The sequence below is a fragment of the Schistocerca gregaria genome, chromosome 6 (genome assembly GCF_023897955.1).
Source record: "Schistocerca gregaria isolate iqSchGreg1 chromosome 6, iqSchGreg1.2, whole genome shotgun sequence".
In the NCBI taxonomy this organism is placed as follows: domain Eukaryota; kingdom Metazoa; phylum Arthropoda; class Insecta; order Orthoptera; family Acrididae; genus Schistocerca; species Schistocerca gregaria.
Window position 1 is genome coordinate 19,351,989 of NC_064925.1, and position 19,625 is coordinate 19,371,613.

Genomic DNA, 19,625 nt, shown 5'->3' on the forward strand with positions numbered 1-19,625 from the left:
CCATAAGAAAAAGAACACATATAAGTTAAATAAGGAAAAATTACTCAAACGGCTAAAGAAATCATTAAATTAAAAACAGGGGAAAAATAATAAAGTAGGTAATTAGATATAATAGGAATTGGCTGCTCCTTACAAATTAACTTAATAGCATCTCTAAATGGCTGAGGAATTCCAACAAAACCTACCTTATTTGGACCCTTTCGAATCTGAATATAACCTAAAACCTTACGCTCTAATAAAGTTAAAAAGGCAACACTAATTAAAACACAAATAACCAATAAAAGAAAATTCAAAATAAATATAAATAAATCATAAAGTATCAATACTATTTGTAGAAAAAATCTACATAAATGAATTCTAAATTCAACACATTAATCTGTCAAAATAGTAAATAAATTAATATTAATCAATATAACAAAAAATATTTTAACCATATGGTCCTTTCGTACTAATATGGATTAACAATCTTAGGATAGAAAACGACCTGGCTCACGCCAGTCTGAACTCAGATCATGTAAGAATTTAAAGGTCGAACAGACCTAATCATTGGGCTCCTGCACCCAAAATTTTTCTTAATCCAACATCGAGGTCGCAATCTGCTTCGTCGATATGAGCTCTCAAAAACAATTACGCTGTTATCCCTAAGGTAACTTAATCTTACGATCATAAATTATGGATCAAAATAACAAACATAAATAAATGATATAATAATGAAGAGTTTATCTATTCTTCATGTCACCCCAACAAAACATCATCATTAAATATAGAAAGACAAACAAAAAACTATATAAAAGTAAAATGTCAAGCTCTATAGGGTCTTCTCGTCCTAAAGAAGAATTTAAGCCTTTTGACTCAAAAGTTAAATTCAAAAATTTATTAAGAGACAGTTGATTTCTCGTCAAGCCATTCATTCCAGCCACTAATTAAGAGAATAATGATTATGCTACCTTTGCACAGTCAAAATACCGCGGCTCTTTAAAAATACGCTCAGTGAGCAGGCCAGACCTCAAAATATAAACAAGAGGACATGTTTTTGATAAACAGGCGGAAATCAATTTTGCCTTTTTCCTTATAATAAGTTCACAAGGTAAAAATTTCATACAAATAAATATACTAATTCTATCATTATTACAAAAATTTTAAAATTAAATTAATAATCTTAATAAAAAACCTAATATATTTATAAAATCAAAATACAAAATAATGAACTAAAACGTAATCTTAAAGATAGCTGGTTTAAAGCTTACTATTATATTTCTATAAAATAAATTATAGGTTATTAACTTCAAAGCTTATCCCTTAAAGAATAAATAAGTTAATATTTTTACTTAAAAAATTAAATAAAAACAAATAACTTTAAAAAATTAAATTTTTTCTTAAGAAACTAGATATCTTGGGAAACGATTAACATCTCATTTCTATAAATAATTTAATAATAATTATGAAACATTAACTATAAATTATTTATAAATCAACCCAAATCGAGACAAGTAAAATAAGTACTAAAATTTTGATAAACCCTGATACAAAAGGTACAATAAATAAAATCTACTTAAAAAAATTTAAAATAATATTTCATAAAACACTTACATTACCAATAAACTATAATTTAAAAAATCAATTCTATAAAATATACTAAGACAAAAATACAATAAAATTATTTATATTAAATAATTAAATAAACAAAAAATAAATATAATAAAATAAATAATCAAGATATCCTGATTTGCACAGAAAAATTTTCAGTGTAAATGAAACACTTTACTAATAAGTTATATCTTGAAACTCTTCCTAGATACACTTTCCAGTACATCTACTATGTTACGACTTATCTCATCTAAATTGAAGCTACTTTAAAATAAAATAGAATAATCAATAATGAGAGCGACGGGCGATGTGTACACATCTCAGAGCCAATATCAGTTAAATTAAATAAATTAAATTACTATCAAATCCACCTTCATTAACAGTATTTCACTATCAAATCCGTTATAAACAAAAACCTATTGTAACCCACCTCCTCTTAACTATAAGCTGCACCTTGACCTGAAATATTTTATAATTATAAATCTTGAGAATTATAACTCTAAAAAGATTCTCTGATAACGGAGATATACAAACAAATAAATTAAGTAGAGTAAATCGTGTATTATCAATCATGGGGTAGGTTCCTCTGAATGGAATGAGATACCGCCAAATTCTTTGGGTTTAAAGACCTTAACTAATAGTACCCTGGTAAATATAATTAACATTTAAAATAATAGGGTATCTAATCCTAGTTTATTATTTAAATTTCACAGATTCATAAAAAGGGCCACAAATAAATTTTAACATTTCACCTTACAAATTATATTTCAACCCTAATAATATAAACAACTGTTTTAACCAATAATATTCACTTGTATCAATCGTATAACCGCGGCTGCTGGCACGAATTATGCCGATACTAAATCAATTGCTAAATCCAAAATCACTTGATAATTAAATCAAATTACTGCAAAAAGAACATTTAGTCTAACAAAACTTACATATAATACAAAGAAAAAGTGAATAAACAAGCAAGAATAAAACTTTTAAAAATAAAATATAAGAAAATTTTAAATCTTTTAATTCAGGAAAAAATAAAAGATTCAAATATTTAAAGAAAAAAAAGAAAAAAACCACAAACATTAACAAAAAAAAAGAAACGCCCCTATGTATGACCACAACAACTTCTCTATTATATATAATTAAAGATTAATATGGAACATGTATAGCAATAAATGTATTATATTCTTTCTTATTTAATCTTTCTTTTCACTAATAAATAAAGAAAGATTAAATAATATAATAAATATATTTTATACAATTATGTAATTTAATATAATATGTTATTAATATGAATTCTTTTTTTATATTAAGTTAACTTTCATATATATTAGTTAAATAATCTAATTATAGATAATTTACATAATTATATTATTATAATTAATATAATTATTTATATTAATTATAATATTTTATATTTAAATTAATAATTTTATTTATTATATCCAATTATAATAATATTAAATATTAAATTACATATTATTATATATATTATATTATAATAACCTATTTTAAGCTAAAAACATAAGTAGCTATAATCCTAGGTAAATAATTGCATTAAAATAATCAATTGATAATGGTAAGATGAACTTATAATACTTTAATTTCAATTAAATGTAATATATTAATATAAATTATTTATTATATATATATATATAAAAAATAAAATGAGCAGGATAAATTAATCCTAATTAAACAAAATAATACATAAAAGAATTTCAAAAAAAAACTTTCGATTTATATATTAAATAAATGAAGTGCCTGATTAAAGGGTTACCTTGATAGGGTAAATAAAGTAAATAAAATTACCTTCATTAAAATTACATAAGATAGAATTAAACTACCTCCTTTAGTATCAAAAACTAACGTGCATCATACACCTTAATGTAAAAAGGTAAGCTAAACAAGCTAATGGGTTCATACCCCATTTATAGAGGTATCAATCCTCTCCTTTTTAATGACCAACAACTCTACATAACTTCTCTTCCTATCAACATTAATGATAGGAACGATCCTGTCCATTTCATCAAATTCCTGATTTGGGGTTTGAATAGGACTTGAGATCAACTTACTTTCATTTATTCCGCTCCTAACAAGAAATAAAAATATAATAATAAATGAATCATCAATTAAATATTTTATTGTCCAAGCAATAGCATCGACAATATTATTATTTTCAATTTTGCTGATTCAAATAAAATATCCCATGGGATGGGAAACAGAATTTATCCCATCAATAATAATTAGATCTAGACTATTATTAAAGATTGGAGCTGCACCTTTCCATTTCTGATTTCCAGAAGTTATAGGAGCATCAAGATGAAATAATTGTTTAACATTAATAACATGACAAAAAATCGCCCCAATAATGGTCTTATCCTATTGTATTCAATTAAGAACTTTTATTTGAACAATTATTATCTTAAGAATTATTATTGGGGCAATAGGAGGTTTAAATCAAACATCCTTACGACAACTTTTAGCATATTCATCAATCAGACATCTAGGTTGAATAATTAGATCATTAACAGTCAGAGAAAACATCTGAGAACTATACTTCATTATTTACTCACTATTAAGATTAATTATAGTTTTATTATTTAAGCAAATAAATTTATTTTTCATAAATCAAATTTATTCAGCCAGAAATATAAAAACCGAAATTTAATTCATAATATTCTTATATTTATTATCTTTAGGTGGACTACCACCATTCCTTGGATTCTTACCAAAATGAATTGTAATACAATCATTAATAGAAAACAATATAACAACTATTATAACTATTATAGTTGTATTAACTACAATTACACTCAACTACTATATACGTATTAGATTCTCAGCTCTAATTATATCATACACAGAAAATTCGTGATCTATAAAGATAAAGTCCCAAAAATCAAGAATCTTTCTTCCTATAACAGTAATAATTTCAACAATAGGATTGATTTCAACATCAACCTTAATTTCATTATACTAAGGACTTTAGACGTAGAATTTGACACTTATATAACACCAGAACAAGACCTAGAAAATGATGGATTCCGACTACTAGATGTAGATAACCGAACAATCCTACCAATAAATACAGAAGTACGAGTATTAACAAGAGCATCAGATGTTCTACACTCATGAGCAGTTCCTGCATTAGGGGTTAAAATTGATGCAACGCCAGGTCGGTTAAATCAAGGAACATTCACAATAAATCGACCTGGATTATTCTTTGGACAATGCTCAGAAATCTGTGGAGCAAACCACAGATTTATACCAATTGTAATTGAAAGAACTTCAGTAAATTTATTTATTAAGTGATTATCTAAGATAATTTAAGGAGTTAGTTAAAATAAATAACATTAGAGTGTCAATCTAAAGTAACTAAAAAAAATTAGTACACCTTGAAATTCATCAGATGACTGAAAGTAAGTAATGGTCTCTTAAACCAAATAATAGTAAATTAACGACTACTTCTGATGGGGAAATTATATCCAAATCCCTCAAATATCCCCCCTTATATGATTCTCACTATTCATTATATTTTCAGCTACATTAATCTTGTTTAATCAAATAAACTTCTTCTCATTTAAACCTAACCTTATTAAAGGAGCAGAAAAAGGAACAATTGAAATAAAAAACTTAAATTGAAAATGATAACAAATCTATTCTCAACATTTGACCCATCAACTAACATCTTTAATTTATCATTAAATTGAACTAGAACATTTCTAGGACTATTATTAATCCCATCACTATTTTGACTTACACCATCACGAATTAACATTATCTGAAATAAACTAAATTTAACCTTACATAATGAATTTAAAACACTTCTTGGACCAAAATCATTTAATGGAACAACATTCATTTTCATCTCAATTTTTATTATAATATTATTTAACAATTTCATAGGATTATTCCCTTATATTTTTACTAGAACAAGACATTTAGCATTAACATTTGCAATTGCCCTACCTATATGGCTAAGATTTATATTATTTGGATGAATTAACCATACTAATCATATATTTACACACCTTGTACCACAAGGTACACCGCCTGCATTAATATCATTTATAGTACTAATTGAAACAATTAGTAATGTTATTCGACCAGGTACATTAGCAGTATGGTTGGCAGCAAATATAATTGCAGGACACTTATTATTAACCTTATTAGGAAACACAGGACCATCTATAGCAATAAACTTAATCTCATTACTAATTATTGGACAAATACTTCTATTAATTCTAGAATCAGCAGTAGCAATAATTCAAGCCTATGTTTTCTCAATTCTAAGAACTCTATATTCTAGAGAAGTATATTAAACCTATGTTAACAACTCACTCAAACCACCCATTCCACTTAGTAGACTATAGACCTTGACCATTAACAGGAGCAATTGGAGCAATAGTCCTAGTATCAGGACTAGCAAAATGATTCCACCTATTTAATATTAACTTATTCATAATTGGATTTGGAATTACCCTACTAACTATAATTCAATGATGACGAGATGTAGTACGAGAAGGAACATATCAAGGATTACATACAGGATTTGTATCAATTGGATTACGATGAGGAATAATTTTATTTATTGCATCAGAGGTATTATTTTTCGTTTCTTTTTTTTGAGCATTCTTTAGAAGAAGATTAGCACCAACAATTGAACTAGGAATACTATGACCTCCAATAGGAATTCAACCCTTTAACCCTATACAAATTCCATTACTTAATACAGCTATTCTTTTAGCATCAGGAGTAACAGTAACATGAGCACATCATAGTTTAATGGAATCTAATCATACTCAAGCACTACAAGGATTATTCTTCACAGTGTTATTAGGACTATACTTTACAATACTTCAAGCATATGAATATTGAGAAGCACCTTTTACCATTGCAGATGCAGTTTATGGATCAACATTCTTTGTTGCAACAGGACTCCATGGTTTACACGTAATTATTGGAACAATCTTTTTATCAACATGTCTACTTCGACACTCAATAAATCAATTTTCACCAAGACATCACTTTGGATTTGAAGCAGCAGCATGATACTGACACTTCGTAGACGTAGTATGATTATTCTTATATATCTCTATTTATTGATGAGGTAGATAATTGTTTTTCTAGTATAAATAGTACATTTGACTTCCAATCAGAAAGCTTGATATAAATCAAGAAAAACAATTCTAATTCTATCAACAAGAGTTTTCATTAGATTTATTATTCCAATAATTGTTATAATCCTGGCAACAACACTATCAAAAAAATTAATTAATGATCGAGAAGAAAGATCACCATTTGAATGTGGGTTTGATCCAAAAAGATCAGCACGAATACCATTCTCAATACGATTCTTCCTAATCGCAGTAATCTTTTTAATTTTTGATGTAGAAATTGCACTAATTCTACCAATTGTAATTATTTTTAAAACTTCAGACATTATAATCTGAACAGTATCAACAATATTTTTTATTCTAGTTCTATTAGGAGGACTATACCATGAATGAAACCAAGGAGCATTACAATGAGCAGAATAAAGGGTTGTAGTTAAATATAACATTTGGGTTGCATTCAAAAAGTATTGATATTATCAATCAACCTTAAATAGAATAAGAAGCGAAATATTGCAGTCAGTTTCGACCTGGAAGATTGGTATGTACTACCCTTATTCTTATTAATTGAAGCCAAAAAGAGGCGTATTACTGTTAATAATATAATTGAACTATAATAGTTCCAATTAAGGAAATGTAAAGCCAATATGAAAGCTGCTAACTTTTTATATTAGCGGTTAAACTCCGTTAACATTTCTAAAATTTATATAGTTTAAATAAAACATTACATTTTCACTGTAAAAATAATATATCTATATTTATAAATACTTAACAGTAAAAATACTTCCTTAACATCTTCAGTGTCACGCCTTAAATATAAGCTATTTAAGTAAACGAAAAATAATATTACCAAAATAAATATTCAAAAAATAAAAGTTAAAAGATAAATCTTGAAATTAGAATCATATCAACCTTGAATATAACCAATTAAATAAATAAATAATCTATATAAACCTTGACCACCAAGTAATTCACCTCAACCATAATCAAATGACTTAGATGAATAATAACCTATTTTTAAAGGAATATATCTAATAAACTTAGTTGAAAGAAAAGGTATAAATCATATAGAACCAGCAAATCTAACAAAAGAAAGTATACTTAAAGAAAATAAATTATGAGAAAAATCAAAATTAAAAATAAGATAACCTAAATAAGCACCTAAAATAACAACTGTAATAGTTAAAAACTTTAAATAATAAGGTAAAGCAATCACATGAGGAATAGGAAAAATTAATCAAGATAAAAGACTACCACCAAAAACAGCAACAAACAATAGACCAATTATTCCAAATGAAATATAATAACCCTTATCATCAAAAGAAAATCTAGAATAAAAATTATTATCACCAGATATTGAATAATAAAACAAACGAAAAGAATAAGAAGCAGTTAAACCAGTAGAAAAAAAAATAAAGAAAAAAAATTAAACAATTTATTCATCTTAAACAAACCATCTCAAGAATTAAATCCTTTGAATAAAATCCCGCTAAAAAAGGTATTCCACACAAAGATAAACTAGAAACATTAAAACAAACTGAAGTTAAAGGTATGAAATTAACAATTGATCCTATAAAACGAATATCCTGAGAATCCTTCAAATTATGAATTATTGAACCTGCACATATAAATAATAATGCCTTAAATAAAGCATGAGCCAATAAATGAAAAAATGCAAGCTTTGGATAACCTATAGCCAAAATTCTTATTATTAAACCAAGTTGTCTTAAAGTAGAAAGAGCAATAATCTTCTTTAAATCAAACTCAAAATTAGCGCCCAATCCAGCCATAAATATAGTTATACAACCAATTAAAAGTAAAAATCAACCACAATTATAAGTATCCAATATTGGTCTAAAACGAATTAATAAATAAACACCAGCAGTAACAAGAGTAGAAGAATGAACTAAAGCTGAAACAGGAGTAGGAGCTGCTATAGCAGCAGGAAGTCATGAAGAGAAAGGAATCTGAGCTCTCTTAGTTATAGCTGCTAAAACAATTAATATAGTAATGAGCTTTATTTCAAAAGAATTAGAAATAAAATCATAATAATAAATATAATTTCAACCACCAAAATTTAACATTCATGCAATAGAAATTAAAATAGCAACATCACCAATACGATTAGAAAGTGCAGTTAATATACCAGCACTATAAGATTTTACATTTTGATAATAAATAACTAAACAATAAGAAACTAAACCTAAACCATCTCAACCTAATAAAATTCTAATTAAATTAGGACTAATAATTAAAAAACCTATAGAAAGAATAAATATTAAAACAATAATAATAAAACGATTTATATTCTTTTCACCAGATATATAATCCTCTCTATTATAAATAACCAAAGAAGAAATATAAATAACAAAAGATATAAAAATATGAGATATTCAATCCAAAATTAAAGTTATAACAACTATAGAACCATTTAAATTGAAAAGCTCTCACTCAACAAAAACTCTATAATCAATTATTAAATAATAAATACCTAAAATAAAAATTATAGTTCTCGAAATAAACAAAGAAAAAAACTCAAAGAACAAATAGAAAATAAATTCACGGCCTAAGATGAAAAACTTCATATCATTGATTCCACAAAACAATATTTTTAATTAAAATACTTAAGCAAACTAAACAAAGAAATATTCACCCTTTAAACAGAGAATATTTAAAGGCAATCAATGTAAAAGTAAAAGATGATATTCACGAAAATAACCAAGAGAACAAGTATAAACACCAGAATAATAATTCCCATGCTGAGAATAAGAATATATATACAAAGTATAAACAGCTCTAAAAAAAGATAAAAAAATCAAAGCAAAGAATCTAAAAGAAGATCAAGATATAATTCTATTTAATAATCTAATTTCACCTACCAAATTTAAAGAAGGAGGAGCAGCCATATTTGATGATCTTAAAAGAAATCATCATAAAGCCATTCTTGGCATCAAATTAATTATACCCTTTTTAATTAATAATCTTCGTCTACCTAAACGTTCATAAATAATATTAGATAAACAAAATAAACCAGAAGAACATAAACCATGACCAACCATTAGAGAAAGAGAACCTATACAACCTCATCAATTCATAGTCATCAATCCACCAATAACCATTCTTATATGAGCAACAGAAGAATATGCAATTAAAGACTTTAAATCAACCTGACGAAAACAAATAAATCTTACAATAACACCCCCAGATAAACCTAAAGACAATCAAAAATAATTAAACTTTAAACCCAAATAAGAAATAACCTTTATAACACGAAAAATACCATAACCACCTAACTTTAATAAAACACCAGCAAGAATTATTCTACCTGAAATAGGGGCCTCTACATGAGCCTTAGGAAGTCATAAATGAACCAAAAACATAGGTATCTTAACTAAAAAAGCCAAAATTATAAATACATAAAACATAAAATAATAAGAACCAAAATCAACCAATAAAGGAAAATATAAAGTATTAGAAAAATCATAAACCTTAAATAAAACTAATAATAAAGGTAATCTAGCAACCAAAGTATAAAAAATTAAATAAACACCAGCCTGCAAACGCTCAGGTTGATAACCCCAACCCAAAATTAAAAGTAAAGTAGGAACTAATCTAGCCTCAAAAAAAATATAAAAAGAAAGAAGACTTAATCTAGCAAATGAACAATAAAGCATAATTATTAAAATCAAAACCATAAAAACAAAAAAATTAGAATGATATGAACTTAAATAAACTGAACCTCTAGCAGTGATTATTAAAGAACAAATCCAAAAACTAAGTAAAATTAAACTAAAAGAAAAATAATCAATACCAAAATAATATCTAATTATATTCAAATCACCATATGAATAAACACAAATTATAAAAACAAAACCCGACAGAAACATTAAAGAATGAACCAACCATCAACAATTATTTAATAAACAAAGAGGGATCAAAAAAATAGTTATAAACAAATACTTTAACATAAAGATAAACCAAAAGAATTAAAAAAATCATTACCATGAGAACGAATTATTGAAACTAAAATAGAAAGACCTAAAGCACCCTCACAAACAGAAAAAACTAAAAAAATAACAGGAAAATAATAATCATAATCAAACTCAATAAGAAAAACAATAACTAACATAAATAAAGAAAGAACAATATATTCTAATCTCAAAAGAACCATTAATAAATGTTTACGTTTAGAAGAAAAAACATAAACACCAGCAAAATAAATCAATAAAGAAGTAAAAATAGAGAATATAAACATTAGTTTTAATAGTTTAAAAAAAACGCCGGTCTTGTAAACCGGAAATAAGTCCAGCCCCCACTTTTAAAACTTCAGAGGTGGAAAAGCTTCCATCATCGGTCCCCAAAACCGGTTTTTTAAATAAACTAACCCCTGAAATGATCAAAATAATAATTATATCATTATCAAATGTAATAAATATTAATTTTATTAATTTAAGACACCCAATATCAATAATGCTTTTTATTATCCTTCAAACCTATCTAGTTGGATTAATAACAGGAACAATAATAGAAAGATATTGATTATCATATATTTTATTTTTAACATTTCTTGGTGGTATACTAGTATTATTTATTTACATTACAAGAATTGCATCAAACGAAATATTTCAGCCTAAATCAATCACTATAATTATTACATTAATAATGTGAGTATTTATCATATTAATATTAATTATTCTAGATATATCTATATTTATAGACTTTTTCAAAAACACCGAAACTATAAATATTGATAATTCAATCAATTATCAAGAAATAACAATATCTTTAGAAAAATTATATAATAGACCAACATTCATTATTACAATAATAATAATAATTTATTTATTTTTAGCACTACTAGCAGTTGTTAAAATCACCAATATTAATCAGGGACCTATTCGTAAAATAAGATAATTACTAATGAATAAACCCTTACGATTAAGACATCCTTTAATTAAAATTATTAATAACTCTTTAATTGACTTACCTGCCCCAACAAATATTTCATTTTGATGAAATTTTGGATCCCTATTAGGGTTATGTTTGGTGATTCAAATCGTAACTGGACTATTTTTAGCTATACATTATACATCAAATATTGAAATAGCATTCAGTAGTGTAGTACACATCTGCCGAGACGTAAATAATGGTTGAATTATCCGAACCTTACACGCAAATGGAGCATCTATATTTTTTATTTGTATTTACTTACATGTAGGACGGGGAATTTACTATGGATCTTATATATATATACATACCTGAATAATTGGTACAGTGATTTTATTTTTAGTTATAGCAACTGCATTTATAGGATATGTCTTACCCTGAGGCCAAATATCTTTTTGAGGTGCAACAGTAATTACTAATTTATTATCAGCAATCCCATACTTAGGAACAGATTTAGTCCAATGAGTATGAGGAGGATTCGCTGTTGATAATGCAACATTAAATCGTTTCTTCACATTCCATTTTGTATTACCATTTATTATTGCTGCTATAGCAGCAATTCATTTATTTTTTCTTCACCAAACAGGATCTAATAATCCTCTTGGACTAAATGGAGATATTGAAAAAATTCCATTCCATCCATACTTTACCTTTAAGGATTCTATTACATTTGTAATAATAACATCATTATTAATTATACTATGTTTAATTAATCCTTACCTATTAGGAGATCCAGATAACTTTGTACCTGCCAACCCATTAGTAACACCAGTTCACATTCAACCAGAATGATATTTCCTATTTGCATATGCAATTCTACGATCTATCCCTAATAAGTTAGGAGGTGTTATTGCATTATTTTTATCAATTAGAATCTTAATAATTTTACCATTTTATAATAAAACACCATTCCGAGGCATTCAATTTTACCCTATTAATCAAATTTTATTCTGAATTATAGTAGTTGTTGTATGCTTACTAACGTGAATTGGTAAACGACCTGTTGAAGAACCTTATATTATAACAGGTCAAATCTTAACAATTATTTACTTCACATATTTCTTAATTAATGTCCATGTCGCAAACGCATGAGATAAATTAATTAAGGAATAAAGTTAATTAGCTTAGGAAAAGCATATGTTTTGAAAACATAAAGTTAGAAGTTTAACTCTTCTATTAACTTTTCTCAAAAAATTTCACTAAACAAATGAGATAAATAAAATCTTTAAACCAACAAAGAAAATAAAAAAATTCAAAGATAAAGGTAAAAAACTTTTTCAAGCTAAGTACATTAATTTATCATAACGGAACCGTGGTAATGTTCCACGAACCCAAATAAAACCAAAAGATATAATAGCAAGCTTAATAAAAAATATAAAAGAATAAAAATCACCGCCCAAAAAAATTAAAGCCAATAACATTCTTATGAAGACAATTCTAGTATATTCAGCTAAAAAAATTAAAGTAAAACCACCCGCACCATACTCAATATTAAATCCTGAAACTAACTCAGATTCCCCTTCAGCAAAATCAAAAGGAGTACGATTAGTTTCAGCTAAGCAAGAAGCAAAACAAGCTAAAGCTAAAGGAAAAGAAATAATAATAAATCAACAATAAAGCTGATAGTTTATAAAATCAAACATATTAAAACTACCAATTAAAATAATTAAAGACAATAAAATTAAAGCTAAACTAACTTCATAAGAAATTGTTTGAGCAACAGAACGAAGAGAACCTAATAATGAATAATTTGAATTAGAAGATCAACCAGCAATTATAACAGTATAAACACCTAATCTAGTACAACATAAAAAAAATAAAAATCCATAAGAAAAAGAACACATATAAGTTAAATAAGGAAAAATTACTCAAACGGCTAAAGAAATCATTATATTAAAAACAGGGGAAAAATAATAAAGTAGGTAATTAGATATAATAGGAATTGGCTGCTCCTTACAAATTAACTTAATAGCATCTCTAAATGGCTGAGGAATTCCAACAAAACCTACCTTATTTGGACCCTTTCGAATCTGAATATAACCTAAAACCTTACGCTCTAATAAAGTTAAAAAGGCAACACTAATTAAAACACAAATAACCAATAAAAGAAAATTCAAAATAAATATAAATAAATCATAAAGTATCAATACTATTTGTAGAAAAAGTCTACATAAATGAATTCTAAATTCAACACATTAATCTGTCAAAATAGTAAATAAATTAATATTAATCAATATAACAAAAAATATTTTAACCATATGGTCCTTTCGTACTAATATGGATTAACAATCTTAGGATAGAAACCGACCTGGCTCACGCCGGTCTGAACTCAGATCATGTAAGAATTTAAAGGTCGAACAGACCTAATCATTGGGCTCCTGCACCCAAAATTGGATAAAAATAACAAACATAAATAAATGATATAATAATGAAGAGTTTATCTATTCTTCATGTCACCCCAACAAAACATCATCATTAAATATAGAAAGACAAACAAAAGACTATATAAAAGTAAAATGTCAAGCTCTATAGGGTCTTCTCGTCCTAAAGAAGAATTTAAGCCTTTTGACTCAAAAGTTAAATTCAAAAATTTATTAAGAGACAGTTGATTTCTCGTCAAGCCATTCATTCCAGCCACTAATTAAGAGACTAATGATTATGCTACCTTTGCACGGTCAAAATACCGCGGCTCTTTAAAAATACGCTCAGTGAGCAGGCCAGACCTCAAAATATAAACAAGAGGACATGTTTTTGATAAACAGGCGGAAATCAATTTTGCCTAGTTCCTTATAATAAGTTCACAAGGTAAAAATTTCATACAAATAAATATACTAATTCTATCATTATTACAAAAATTTTAAAATTAAATTAATAATCTTAATAAAAAACCTAAAATATTTATAAAATCAAAATAAAAAATAATGAACTAAAACGTAATCTTAAAGAAAGCTGGTTTAAAGCTTACTATTATATTTCTATAAAATAAATTATAGGTTATTAACTTCAAAGCTTATCCCTTAAAGAATAAATAAGTTAATATTTTTACTTAAAAAATTATTAAAAACAAATAACTTTAAAAAATTAAATTTTTTCTTAAGAAACTAGATATCTTGGGAAACGATTAACATCTCATTTCTATAAATAATTTAATAATAATTATGATACATTAACTATAAATTATTTATAAATCAACCCAAATCGAGACAAGTAAAATAAATACTAAAATTTTGATAAACCCTGATACAAAAGGTACAATAAATAAAATCTACTTAAAAAAATTTAAAATAATATTTCATAAAACACTTACATTACCAATAAACTATAATTTAAAAAATCAATTCTATAAAATATACTAAGACAAAAATACAATAAAATTATTTATATTAAATAATTAAATAAACAAAAAATAAATATAATAAAATAAATAATCAAGATATCCTGATTTGCACAGAAAAATTTTCAGTGTAAATGAAACACTTTACTAATAAGTTATATCTTGAAACTCTTCCTAGATACACTTTCCAGTACATCTACTATGTTACGACTTATCTCATCTAAATTGAAGCTACTTTAAAATAAAATAGAATAATCAATAATGAGAGCGACGGGCGATGTGTACACATCTCAGAGCCAATATCAGTTAAATTACATAAATTAAATTACTATCAAATCCACCTTCATTAACAGTATTTCACTATCAAATCCGTTATAAACAAAAACCTATTGTAACCCACCTCCTCTTAACTATAAGCTGCACCTTGACCTGAAATATTTTATAATTATAAATCTTGAGAATTATAACTCTAAAAAGATTCTCTGATAACGGAGATATACAAACAAATAAATTAAGTAGAGTAAATCGTGTATTATCAATCATGGGGTAGGTTCCTCTGAATGGAATGAGATACCGCCAAATTCTTTGGGTTTAAAGACCTTAACTAATAGTACCCTGGTAAATATAATTAACATTTAAAATAATAGGGTATCTAATCCTAGTTTATTATTTAAATTTCACAGATTCATAAAAAGGGCCACAAATAAATTTTAACATTTCACCTTACAAATTTATATTTCAACCCTAATAATATAAACAACTGTTTTAACCAATAATATTCACTTGTATCAATCGTATAACCGCGGCTGCTGGCACGAATTATGCCGATACTAAATCAATTGCTAAATCCAAAATCACTTGATAATTAAATCAAATTACTGCAAAAAGAACATTTAGTCTAACAAAACTTACATATAATACAAAGAAAAAGTGAATAAACAAGCAAGAATAAAACTTTTTAAATAAAAAATATGAAAATTTTAAATCTATTAATTCAGGAAAAAATAAAAGATTCAAATATTTAAAGAAAAAAAAAGAAAAAAACCACAAACATTAACAAAAAAAAAGAAACGCCCCTATGTATGACCACAACAACTTCTCTATTATATATAATTAAAGATTAATATGGAACATGTATAGCAATAAATGTATTATATTCTTTCTTATTTAATCTTTCTTTTCACTAATAAATAAAGAAAGATTAAATAATATAATAAATATATTTTATACAATTATGTAATTTAATATAATATGTTATTAATATGAATTCTTTTTTTATATTAAGTTAACTTTCATATATATTAGTTAAATAATCTAATTATAGATAATTTACATAATTATATTATTATAATTAATATAATTATTTATATTAATTATAATATTTTATATTTAAATTAATAATTTTATTTATTATATCCAATTATAATAATATTAAATATTAAATTACATATTTATATATATATTATATTATAATAACCTATTTTAAGCTAAAAACATAAGTAGCTATAATCCTAGGTAAATAATTGCAATCAAATAATCAATTGATAATGGTAAGATGAACTTATAATACTTTAATTTCAACTAAATGTAATATATTAATATAAATTATTTATTATATATATATATAAAAAATAAAATGAGCAGGATAAATAAATCCTAATTAAACAAAATAATACATAAAAGAATTTCAAAAAAAACTTTCGATTTATATATTAAATAAATGAAGTGCCTGATTAAAGGGTTACCTTGATAGGGTAAATAAAGTAAATAAAATTACCTTCATTAAAATTACATAAGATAGAATTAAACTACCTCCTTTAGTATCAAAAACTAACATGCATCATACACCTTAATGTAAAAAGGTAAGCTAAACAAGCTAATGGGTTCATACCCCATTTATAGAGGTATCAATCCTCTCCTTTTTAATGACCAACAACTCTACAAAACTTCTCTTCCTATCAACATTAATGATAGGAACGATCCTGTCCATTTCATCAAATTCCTGATTTGGGGTTTGAATAGGACTTGAGATCAACTTACTTTCATTTATTCCGCTCCTAACAAGAAATAAAAATATAATAATAAATGAATCATCAATTAAATATTTTATTGTCCAAGCAATAGCATCGACAATATTATTATTTTCAATTTTGCTGATTCAAATAAAATATCCCATGGGATGGGAAACAGAATTTATCCCATCAATAATAATTAGATCTAGACTATTATTAAAGATTGGAGCTGCACCTTTCAATTTCTGATTTCCAGAAGTTATAGGAGCATCAAGATGAAATAATTGTTTAACATTAATAACATGACAAAACATCGCCCCAATAATGGTCTTATCTTATTGTATTCAATTAAGAACTTTTATTTGAACAATTATTATCTTAAGAATTATTATTGGGGCAATAGGAGGTTTAAATCAAACATCCTTACGACAACTTTTAGCATATTCATCAATCAGACATCTAGGTTGAATAATTAGATCATTAACAGTCAGAGAAAACATCTGAGAACTATACTTCATTATTTACTCACTATTAAGATTAATTATAGTTTTATTATTTAAGCAAATAAATTTATTTTTCATAAATCAAATTTATTCAGCCAGAAATATAAAAACCGAAATTTAATTCATAATATTCTTATCTTTATTATCTTTAGGTGGACTACCACCATTCCTTGGATTCTTACCAAAATGAATTGTAATACAATCATTAATAGAAAACAATATAACAACTATTATAACTATTATAGTTGTATTAACTACAATTACACTCAACTACTATATACGTATTAGATTCTCAGCTCTAATTATATCATACACAGAAAATTCGTGATCTATAAAGATAAAGTCCCAAAAATCAAGAATCATTCTTCCTATAACAGTAATAATTTCAACAATAGGATTGATTTCAACATCAACCTTAATTTCATTATACTAAGGACTTTAGACGTAGAATTTGACACTTATATAACACCAGAACAAGACCTAGAAAATGATGGATTCCGACTACTAGATGTAGATAACCGAACAATCCTACCAATAAATACAGAAGTACGAGTATTAACAAGAGCATCAGATGTTCTACACTCATGAGCAGTTCCTGCATTAGGGGTTAAAATTGATGCAACGCCAGGTCGGTTAAATCAAGGAACATTCACAATAAATCGACCTGGATTATTCTTTGGACAATGCTCAGATATCTGTGGAGCAAACCACAGATTCATACCAATTGTAATTGAAAGAACTTCAGTAAATTTATTTATTAAGTGATTATCTAAGATAATTTAAGGAGTTAGTTAAAATAAATAACATTAGAGTGTCAATCTAAAGTAACTAAAAAAAATTAGTACACCTTGAAATTCATCAGATGACTGAAAGTAAGTAATGGTCTCTTAAACCAAATAATAGTAAATTAACGACTACTTCTGATGGGGAAATTATATCCAAATCCCTCAAATATCCCCTCTTATATGATTCTCACTATTCATTATATTTTCAGCTACATTAATCTTGTTTAATCAAATAAACTTCTTCTCATTTAAACCTAACCTTATTAAAAGAGCAGAAAAAGGAACAATTGAAATAAAAAACTTAAATTGAAAATGATAACAAATCTATTCTCAACATTTGACCCATCAACTAACATCTTTAATTTATCATTAAATTGAACTAGAACATTTCTAGGACTATTATTAATCCCATCACTATTTTGACTTACACCATCACGAATTAACATTATCTGAAATAAACTAAATTTAACCTTACATAATGAATTTAAAACACTTCTTGGACCAAAATCATTTAATGGAACAACATTCATTTTCATCTCAATTTTTATTATAATATTATTTAACAATTTCATAGGATTATTCCCTTATATTTTTACTAGAACAAGACATTTAGCATTAACATTTGCAATTGCCCTACCTATATGGCTAAGATTTATATTATTTGGATGAATTAACCATACTAATCATATATTTACACACCTTGTACCACAAGGTACACCGCCTGCATTAATATCATTTATAGTACTAATTGAAACAATTAGTAATGTTATTCGACCAGGTACATTAGCAGTACGGTTGGCAGCAAATATAATTGCAGGACACTTATTATTAACCTTATTAGGAAACACAGGACCATCTATAGCAATAAACTTAATCTCATTACTAATTATTGGACAAATACTTCTATTAATTCTAGAATCAGCAGTAGCAATAATTCAAGCCTATGTTTTCTCAATTCTAAGAACTCTATATTCTAGAGAAGTATATTAAACCTATGTTAACAACTCACTCAAACCACCCATTCCACTTAGTAGACTATAGACCTTGACCATTAACAGGAGCAATTGGAGCAATAGTCCTAGTATCAGGACTAGCAAAATGATTCCACCTATTTAATATTAACTTATTCATAATTGGATTTGGAATTACCCTACTAACTATAATTCAATGATGACGAGATGTAGTACGAGAAGGAACATATCAAGGATTACATACAGGATTTGTATCAATTGGATTACGATGAGGAATAATTTTATTTATTGCATCAGAGGTATTATTTTTCGTTTCTTTTTTTTGAGCATTCTTTAGAAGAAGATTAGCACCAACAATTGAACTAGGAATAC

General features: G+C 25.9%; 1 long non-coding RNA gene across 1 annotated transcript in view; it reads right to left on the minus strand.

Annotated features, from left to right (window-relative positions):
* Positions 1 to 388: 388 nt before the first annotated feature.
* Positions 389 to 19,625, minus strand: part of LOC126278643 (uncharacterized) — a 132,226-nt gene continuing 112,989 nt past the window's right edge. Inside the window, exon 2 of the long non-coding RNA XR_007550751.1 lies at positions 389 to 1,005. This is a non-coding gene — a long non-coding RNA (uncharacterized LOC126278643). The remainder of the gene's footprint in view (positions 1,006 to 19,625) is intronic.